The 8,119-nt window shown below is 39.3% G+C and overlaps 1 pseudogene; it reads left to right on the forward strand.

Annotated features, from left to right (window-relative positions):
• The first annotated feature begins 876 nt into the window (after nucleotides 1-876).
• LOC115531629 (uncharacterized) lies at nucleotides 877-7,683 on the forward strand (annotated as a pseudogene).
• Nucleotides 7,684-8,119: the final 436 nt, after the last annotated feature.

Raw genomic sequence — 8,119 nt, forward strand, 5'->3', positions numbered from 1 at the left:
GCTGAAATCGAAAATTTTGAAAGTTATTGAGGAGTCGTGTCTGCAGGAGCTACTGATAATGCTTACTTACAATTGTTATCTTCCCTTGTTTATTGTTAATCATTTGTAAATAAATATTAAACATTAAGTCAATTTAGTAAATTAGTTTGGGGGATTCACACAGTCATTTGATCTGCTGTTGGGTAAGGAGAGTGCAATAATAATAATGTATTTGATTTATTTGTTATTTGTTTATTGTTTGTGTATTTGTTTATTGTTTGTGTTGATATGGATCCTCCTGGGTCTGAAATAAAGAAATATATATATATATATAGCGCTTTTCTCATAATCAGTCCTTGGTTACCTCCAACATAGGGTTGCAACGGTGCTGGTATTTTTTTATGGCCTTGTGTTTTTGAGTTCTGCTCCCCTGGTAGGTTTAGTCAGCGGGTTCTGTTTAGGGAAACCGTTGTGCTCTCAACAATAGCGTGGTGGTGAAAGTGGGCAGAGCTCTATCTAGTAGAGCTCAGGAACACCTCAGTGGCTCCGGGGGGTCGCTGGCTTGTCCAGTTGCCTTTCCTACCCACTGATTTTGTGTGTATAATAACCATTCGCAAGTAACAACTTGAAGACTAGGGTGGAGTTAGATAGTTTGTGGTTGAGATAGATGGGGGATTGAAATCTGTTTTCTTTTGGGCCATTTTTTTTAAGTTGGACCAGGCACTGTCCAGACCAGACTGTCCTCTTCTTTTTGTTAAGTGAACAGAATGGGATCTTTAGTAGAGGAGTTTATTGAGGCTCCTTCAGAGGAGTTATTGGATAATGTACCAAGGAACAGTTATTAAAGCTGGCAGAACACTTTAATATTGATTTGATTCTGGCTTGTTATTTTAGAGAATGGATCGGGAAGACGTGAAGGAAGAAATTGTTTCATTTTTACCGGGCCTCTCTCTTGAAACCCTGACTTCCCTGCTGGGAGTGTTGGAAGAGATTGGCGTGGAGAGCAGAGCAGACCTTGCCTTTGTAGAAGTGAAGGATCTGGAGAAGTACCTCAGTAAAATCCAGTGTCGCAGACTGCTGAACGGCATTAAGAATAAAGGTAAATCCAACTATGACACTGCCATGTTTTTTATTATTTTTAAAGTTGAATCGTTAAAATAGCTTAAGACTTCAGGGGTTCTAGAGGTGGTTAGAGTGTCCCCCTAGAGGCTCAGTCCTCTTCACAGCAGACCTGGATTTGAATCCGACCCGGATCTACTTCTTGCTGTACCTCTATCTATAATAATTTTCCTTTCTCACTTCTAGGTCTTCCACCAGTTGAAGTAGAAGATCCTGTTGCTGTCGAATCTCCACCCCTCACAAGTACTCCCTCGTCAAGTTCCGAAAGAACTTCCGAAAGAAACTCTTCCTTTTCATCACCCACCTTGCCTGGCAGGCCATAGTATACTGACTTCCGGGTCCGATGGGTAGAGATGCCAGCAGCTATTGGCAAAGCGACGGCAGATGCAAAAAGACCATCACCAGGGGTCAGAAGAGACATGATAAAGACAGTGGTGGACCAAATGTTAGTGCATGAGCAAAACCCAACAAGAGCAACATGCCACACGATCGCCCGGATGATTGTGAGAGACTGGCCAAAAAGCTTTGCCGATGTCGGACAAAAGGGAGATATGCTGGGAGACGGCTGCTACTCCCTTTTGCAACAAATAAAAACAAGAGTTGAATACAAAAATAGGAAGCAAACTCTTCAAACTCGGCGACGCAGGCAGCGCAGGCCCTCCAATGTGGCGGCAGAGGGGGCAATCGCAATGGCCAGAGGCCCAGTAGACCAGTACGGTTGTGTACGGTGGTGTCCGGAAGAACTTCCTGCTGGAGAGACGGAGGCAACCTTGGAAGAAAAAAAACAACAACTACTGAACATCTACGCAGAGGGAGGGATGGGAGGGGCAGAAACGGCTGAACATCTGATGGAGAAGACCTACATCACCCAGCGCCAGTTCATAAACGGGGTGTCTGCATTCTCGCAGAGGCCTTTTCTCCCACTTCAGTCTGCTGACGGATGTCTCAATACAAACCAAGTATGAAGAGGCTATGAACAGCAAGGGCAGTACCATCATTCGCTTTTGCCAGCAGCTCAACCGTCCAGGGATCGGGGACGTCCTCGCTAAATACGAGCTAGAGGCGTCAGACAAGGCTGCATGTGTCCTTCTGCTACTGATGGCACATTTCAAAGAACCGAAGAATGCCATCATGCTTGAGGCTGATGTAAGTTGTTTAAAAAATAAAAAAGCAGGTTGTGATTGTATTAGACAGTAATATTATGTTATCTTTCGCACTTGTATACATTTACCAGTAATCACATTCATTCACATGTTGACACAACGTGTAGTCAGTGATTCTGGAGAACGTTTGTTGTCAAAATCAGATTTTGTCAAAATCATTGTCTAGATCCTCACAATGTGTTGATACACATCTTACTCTCTGTAAACGGGCATGTAAACAGGGGGGGGGGGGGGGGGGGGGGGCAGCGCACACACAGGTAGCGGATCATGAGGATATTTTCACTGATTTTGACAACAAGCGTTCTCAGGAATTGTTGACTCCACTCTTTAACTTCAGAATCAGTGGGACCAGTGGAACGTCTTATGCACCATGTTGAATCTTTGCTACAATATACTGTATGAATGTAACATTTAATTCTTACTTTACAGCCGTTTGCAACTGCAACTGATGTTGAGAGCACAGTGCCATTTCCGAGCAAACCCTGCTTGATTGTCCAAGGTACTGTTGATATCTGGATTTTATATTGATATTTATAGCTGTAATAAATGTACCATGTGTTTTTTAAATAAACAAGGTGCTACACAATATTTTGACAGAACATGCTGATCAGTGATCTAACCTGTTTTTCCAATAGTGTTGCTTGTCTCGATCTTTTCGATTCAGCATCTTTCAACAGTAGTGCCGGTAGTTGGTGTAAAGTCGATGGTTTTAGAGATTACAGATTGCTTTTATGCAGCATTCAAGGGTAGTGTATTGACTTAGATTTGCTCTGGAACTGTGAACCAAATCTTGGATGGGGAGAGCAAAGAAGGGCATAATGGTTTGAGTTGTGCAATAGACAATTAATTACATCAGTAACAATGATGCTTAACAGTGTTTTGTGCACCCAACAGAGTCTTCAAGGCAGCGCTGCCTGGTTAAGGTTAGGGCCTTCCAGGCAGTGCTGCCTTGCAGACTCCGTCAGGGGCACAACACCATCGAGCATCAGTAAGTGGGTAACAATTTGTGAAAACATTCAAGGTTACTGAAACTTCTTTCCTTGCTCATAGCACCCAACTTCTTTACAATAGCGCTTTATGTGTGTTCATTGTTCTTTTCAGGTGACATGATGAAGCCAACCGCATGGATGCTCAGCATTGAACAGAAGGTTGTGATGGGACCACACCACTCCTTCAGCAACGGAATAGCTGCAATGTTTGCAAGCTATTATTGCTTAGCTGTCCCCTCCCTCGTCCCTAAGTCACCACATTAATGCACTGCGGTCTTCAAGCAGCGAGTTATCTAGAACCATCTCAGATCCATAAGTGTGATAAACATGATAAAAACCATCAAAACAGACATTGGGAAGGTTTTTTTACCTGCTCCGCCATTGTAGTCACTTAAAGATCTATTGCTCTAGGCGTGCACCGTCAGTGAGACGTGCCGGTTTGTAGCGTTCTGTCTTCTGATTGGATATCAGTTGTGGGATCCCCGAAAAGTTTATTTGCGGATTATATTGCAGAGCAGGTGACTGAGAGATCAGAGTTATGAAACGCGCACACTATATAAGTGATCACTGTATGAATATAGAGCGATTTAACACGTATATTAACATAAATAAATCGCTTACTTCAATACAGTTGAACCAAAAAATTTGAATTTACTTTAAAAATGGTCTTTCATCTCTGTGATGAACAGCAGCCTCTAGTTGTTGTCATGTCAATGTCACTGTGCCTGTGACATCTTTGGTGTAAGGTATACTGCATCTGTCTATGAAAAAAATTATTCTATATATAAATCTATGTAAAACTGAAAGTTGTTTTCTTGTTTTATTTACAGGTGCTTCTTGAGCATCAATCCAGAGAGGGGCTCCAAAGCCAAGAAAAAGCGTGGGTTGATGAACCCACATGTGAGCACACTCTTGAGGAAGATATTGGACTTCGAATGGATTTCAATGTAGGGTGAAATGTGCCGTGACGTCAGCGTTACCAGAGAAACAATTTACCAGTTTCTGAATTACCAAAACAGTTGTGTTTTCAAAAGATTCCTCCCTGGGAGGGGGTTTCAAAAGTTCGCGGTTTCAAGCCTGCGTTTTCTGTTTTTTTCTGTTCTGTTGTAATTTTTCCTATAAGTAGAAATGGGTCTGGGTTGTTATATGTTAATTGTATTAATGTTGATTCATTGTATAATTAAATGTTGAATTGAACAAATTGCATGTTTTCTTTGTTTTCCTTTTACCTTGGATGCATGTGTATGAAGTTACAGTATATTGCATGCAGGATATCCCTATATCACAGTAATTCCATGGGAAAGACAACTGTGAAGTTATAGTAAATTACTGGCTACCTAATTGCATTAATTTCACAGTGAAAATGTAAAAATACAGCCATTTAGTGTAATGTATGTACCGCAAGTTACTGTTATAACACAGCTACATATTGCTAAATCACAGCTTTTTAATGGGTATGACAACTTTGAAGATACAGTATGCAGTTGTACTTTTATTGTGATTAGCTGTGATTTATCTACTGTAAATTACTGTGAAGATAGAACAAATTACTGTGAACTATTTAATGTAAATTACTGTGAAAATAGAACAAATTACTGTGAACTATAAAATGTAAATTACTGTGAAATTATAACTAATTACTGTGAACTATTTAATGTAAATTACTGTGAAAATAGAACTAATTACTGTGAACTATTTAATGTGAATTACTGTGAAAATAGAACTAATTACTGTGAACTATTTACTGTAAATTACTGTGAAAATATGTACAGTAAACTGTGAAAGTAATGCAATTTATAGCCAGTAATTTACTGTAAATTTACAGGTGGTTTTTTTACAGTGTAGGTTTTAGCAAATCTTTATAGTCAAATCTTTATATTTATATTTCTAGAAAACGCTCTCGTAATTGTTCATCTATTGCTATACAAATGGTGACCACAACACATTTAGAATACAATACCGCCTCATAGAGGCTAAACTCTGCAACTACATTTTTGGTCAAAATTTAGCGTGTTCCTTTGCCTTGGCATTTCGTCTAAATATACAGTGAAGATACAAATGTGTTATATTCTCCCATATAATATTTGATATATTTGGAGGAAAAATATATATTGATGAATAGAATTATATTTGGAGAAAGGAAGAACTGACAACTTGTCTGCCTAGATTTTCTCAACGCGATTTATTCTACTCCAGTTAAAGTTTAAAAGTAAAATGAAATAGCTTGAACTGATACCTATTGCTTTTAAATAGGGAAAAATATAAAACCTAATGTTATTAATGGTTATGGCCAAAATTTTAAAGAGAATAGACAAATAGACAAAAAACATTCTCATTTGTGACTTAAATAGTTAAAGTGCTGACACCTCTGCAAATAGTCAAGGCCATTTCATGGGATCTATTAATAACGAAAAAGAGGAAGAATTAGAAGAGGCAAACACCAACACTAACCCTTTTTGCTTCTCTGTTGTTTCTTACTTCCCCCTTATTTTTTACATTGCCCTGATAACACAAATCCTAACCACTAGATTTACGAGCAAGGGTCCACCAGCAAAGAATGAACCGTTTGCTTCACATTGACAGTACAACAGAGACTATTAGATAGGATTAAACTTTATTGTCATTGCACAAGTAAGGACTACCAGTGCAACGAAATGGAGAAATCAAGGTTCAACCTTTAGTTCATTCATTTAACAAACACTGTCATCTAAAGTGAATTAGTCTGATTCTTTGTCCCAGGACATATTAATAAGCAGGGAGGTAGAGCTTGTTTGAACCTTGAAACTTTGGACTTCAGCTCCAACACCCTGACTTCACTGTCTTACCAAAGCTTTTATAACGGTAGATTTGAATTGAGCTTTTTTTCCCCACCATTCATCTCATTACTGAGAACAAATTTAAATGACACAAGAAAACATTTCACAAACACGTATTTATTGGGAGATTTGAACATGAATTCATAATGGATTTCCTAATTTCTGTACATTAATAATTATTGGAGCTCTAAGATTTTGGCCCTTTTAATCACCAGTTGTTGTGAGTATAAAGTTTGCTCCACGATTGTCCAAATTCCACTTTCGTGACGACATGTGGGTCTCATATTCTGTCGTCTGGGTTGTGATTTCCTGTGAACAGGCTCAAGTTCTGGACTCCACTGAGACAACCCTGAGGTTGATATGCTCAACATGGGGGCTGTGCTGCTGTTACTAATTGGTGTGACTGATGGTGAGACTTTTATAGCATTATTATTGTTTTAAATCTGCATACATTTAATTTAATTTAGTCAGCTATAGCTTTGTAATTATTGATTGAAACAAGGTGTTGAATTTCAACATTCTTCGGGTTAACCCAAAATCTCTCATCGTACTTTAATTCTTGTTATAAATTGAGTCCATTTGTTTTTGATTATCATTTATCATTACTCTGCCTTTTGCTTTGTGACTTATGTTGTAACACAACAGTATTACCACACATCTTTGAGAATATTCGGGGTAGGGTATTTTTATTTAGGGAATAGGGAAACTATGTAAATCAAATCAAAAGATAAATGAAATATTAAATGTTTCAACTAGGGTTGCCGCGGTGCGGACATTTTCACACCGAGAAATACGCTCGTGTCAACACCGGTATTACCGGAATAAACGGTATTAACTTTGAAACTATAGGTCAACCGCCATCTTCTCCGTCAACTCTCCTCTCACACTCTGTGACAGCGGATGGCAGCGCGCCAATTCTCGGTGTCTTATAACGTTCTATATATAATAGTATAATATAATTTTATGTATCATAATATCACGGCCAAAAGCTCTGTGCGCCTCCGGATGGCCGTAGCGCGGGGAGCTCACGTAGGGATTGGGCTTTGCGGGGTTTGTTTACCGGCGTTGCTATGGTTACCGGTCTTGTAAGGAAGCACGTCAATTCTCGGCGCGACAATTCTCCCGCACAGAGCAGAACTGTGGCCTATTCTACACATTTTAATTTTCTTAATTATAATTATATATTATTCATATTTACTGAATTCGTTTTTTATTACTGAAAAAACCCCAAAAAGAAACGGTGTTGCCGGTGTGCAACACCGAGTAAACGGTGTTGGCCTCAACACCGGTAACACCGGTAATACCGTATACCGCGGCAACCCTAGTTTCAACCTTAATCATATGAGTATAATAATCTTCTCTGCAATGGCACACATTGTATTCAAAATGTCATCCCTCTTATAGTAGTAGTAATAAGAGAGTTCTTACAGTAATAGTGAGAGGTGGTCTGTGAAACTGAGTGAGATATATCTCCTGTGTTGTTCTATTCTCCTCTGTAAACCTCAAGGTGTGAAGACCTTCTGCCACCCAACACAGCCACACATCACAACCCAGTGCTTCTGCGCTCTGGGAGGAACCGTGGAGGTCCAGCTGCCTGCTAAATCTTCTAAGATCTAAGACTATTCCTACCTACTGAAGAAAAAACATGTCCGGATTTTCATCGACCAGTCAGACAACCAACGTTCGATATTCATTTAATGTCGTTACTGGTATATTTACCATAAAGGACATTCACAGGTCAGACAACGGTACACACTCAATTGAAGTACATAATATTCATGGAGAGGAAACAGGAATTCTAAATGTAATTTAATCATTCAAGGTGAGTAACTATACATTATTTCGACAGCAGTAATTATTTGTAAGCAGGGTTAGAGACAAGAGGGAAACAGTCAGTTTTCCCCCATGACAGATACATTAAGTCTCTTTAAAACAGGAGTCATTAAGGATCATTTAGTCCCTAACCTCTGACATAATAGCTCTTTTAGAAACACTATTGGCTCTCAGGCTCCATGTTCATATTATTGGTAATCTCACATGCTATTGGTGTAAA

Source organism: Gadus morhua, chromosome 18 (assembly GCF_902167405.1).
Source record: "Gadus morhua chromosome 18, gadMor3.0, whole genome shotgun sequence".
In the NCBI taxonomy this organism is placed as follows: Eukaryota; Metazoa; Chordata; class Actinopteri; order Gadiformes; family Gadidae; genus Gadus; species Gadus morhua.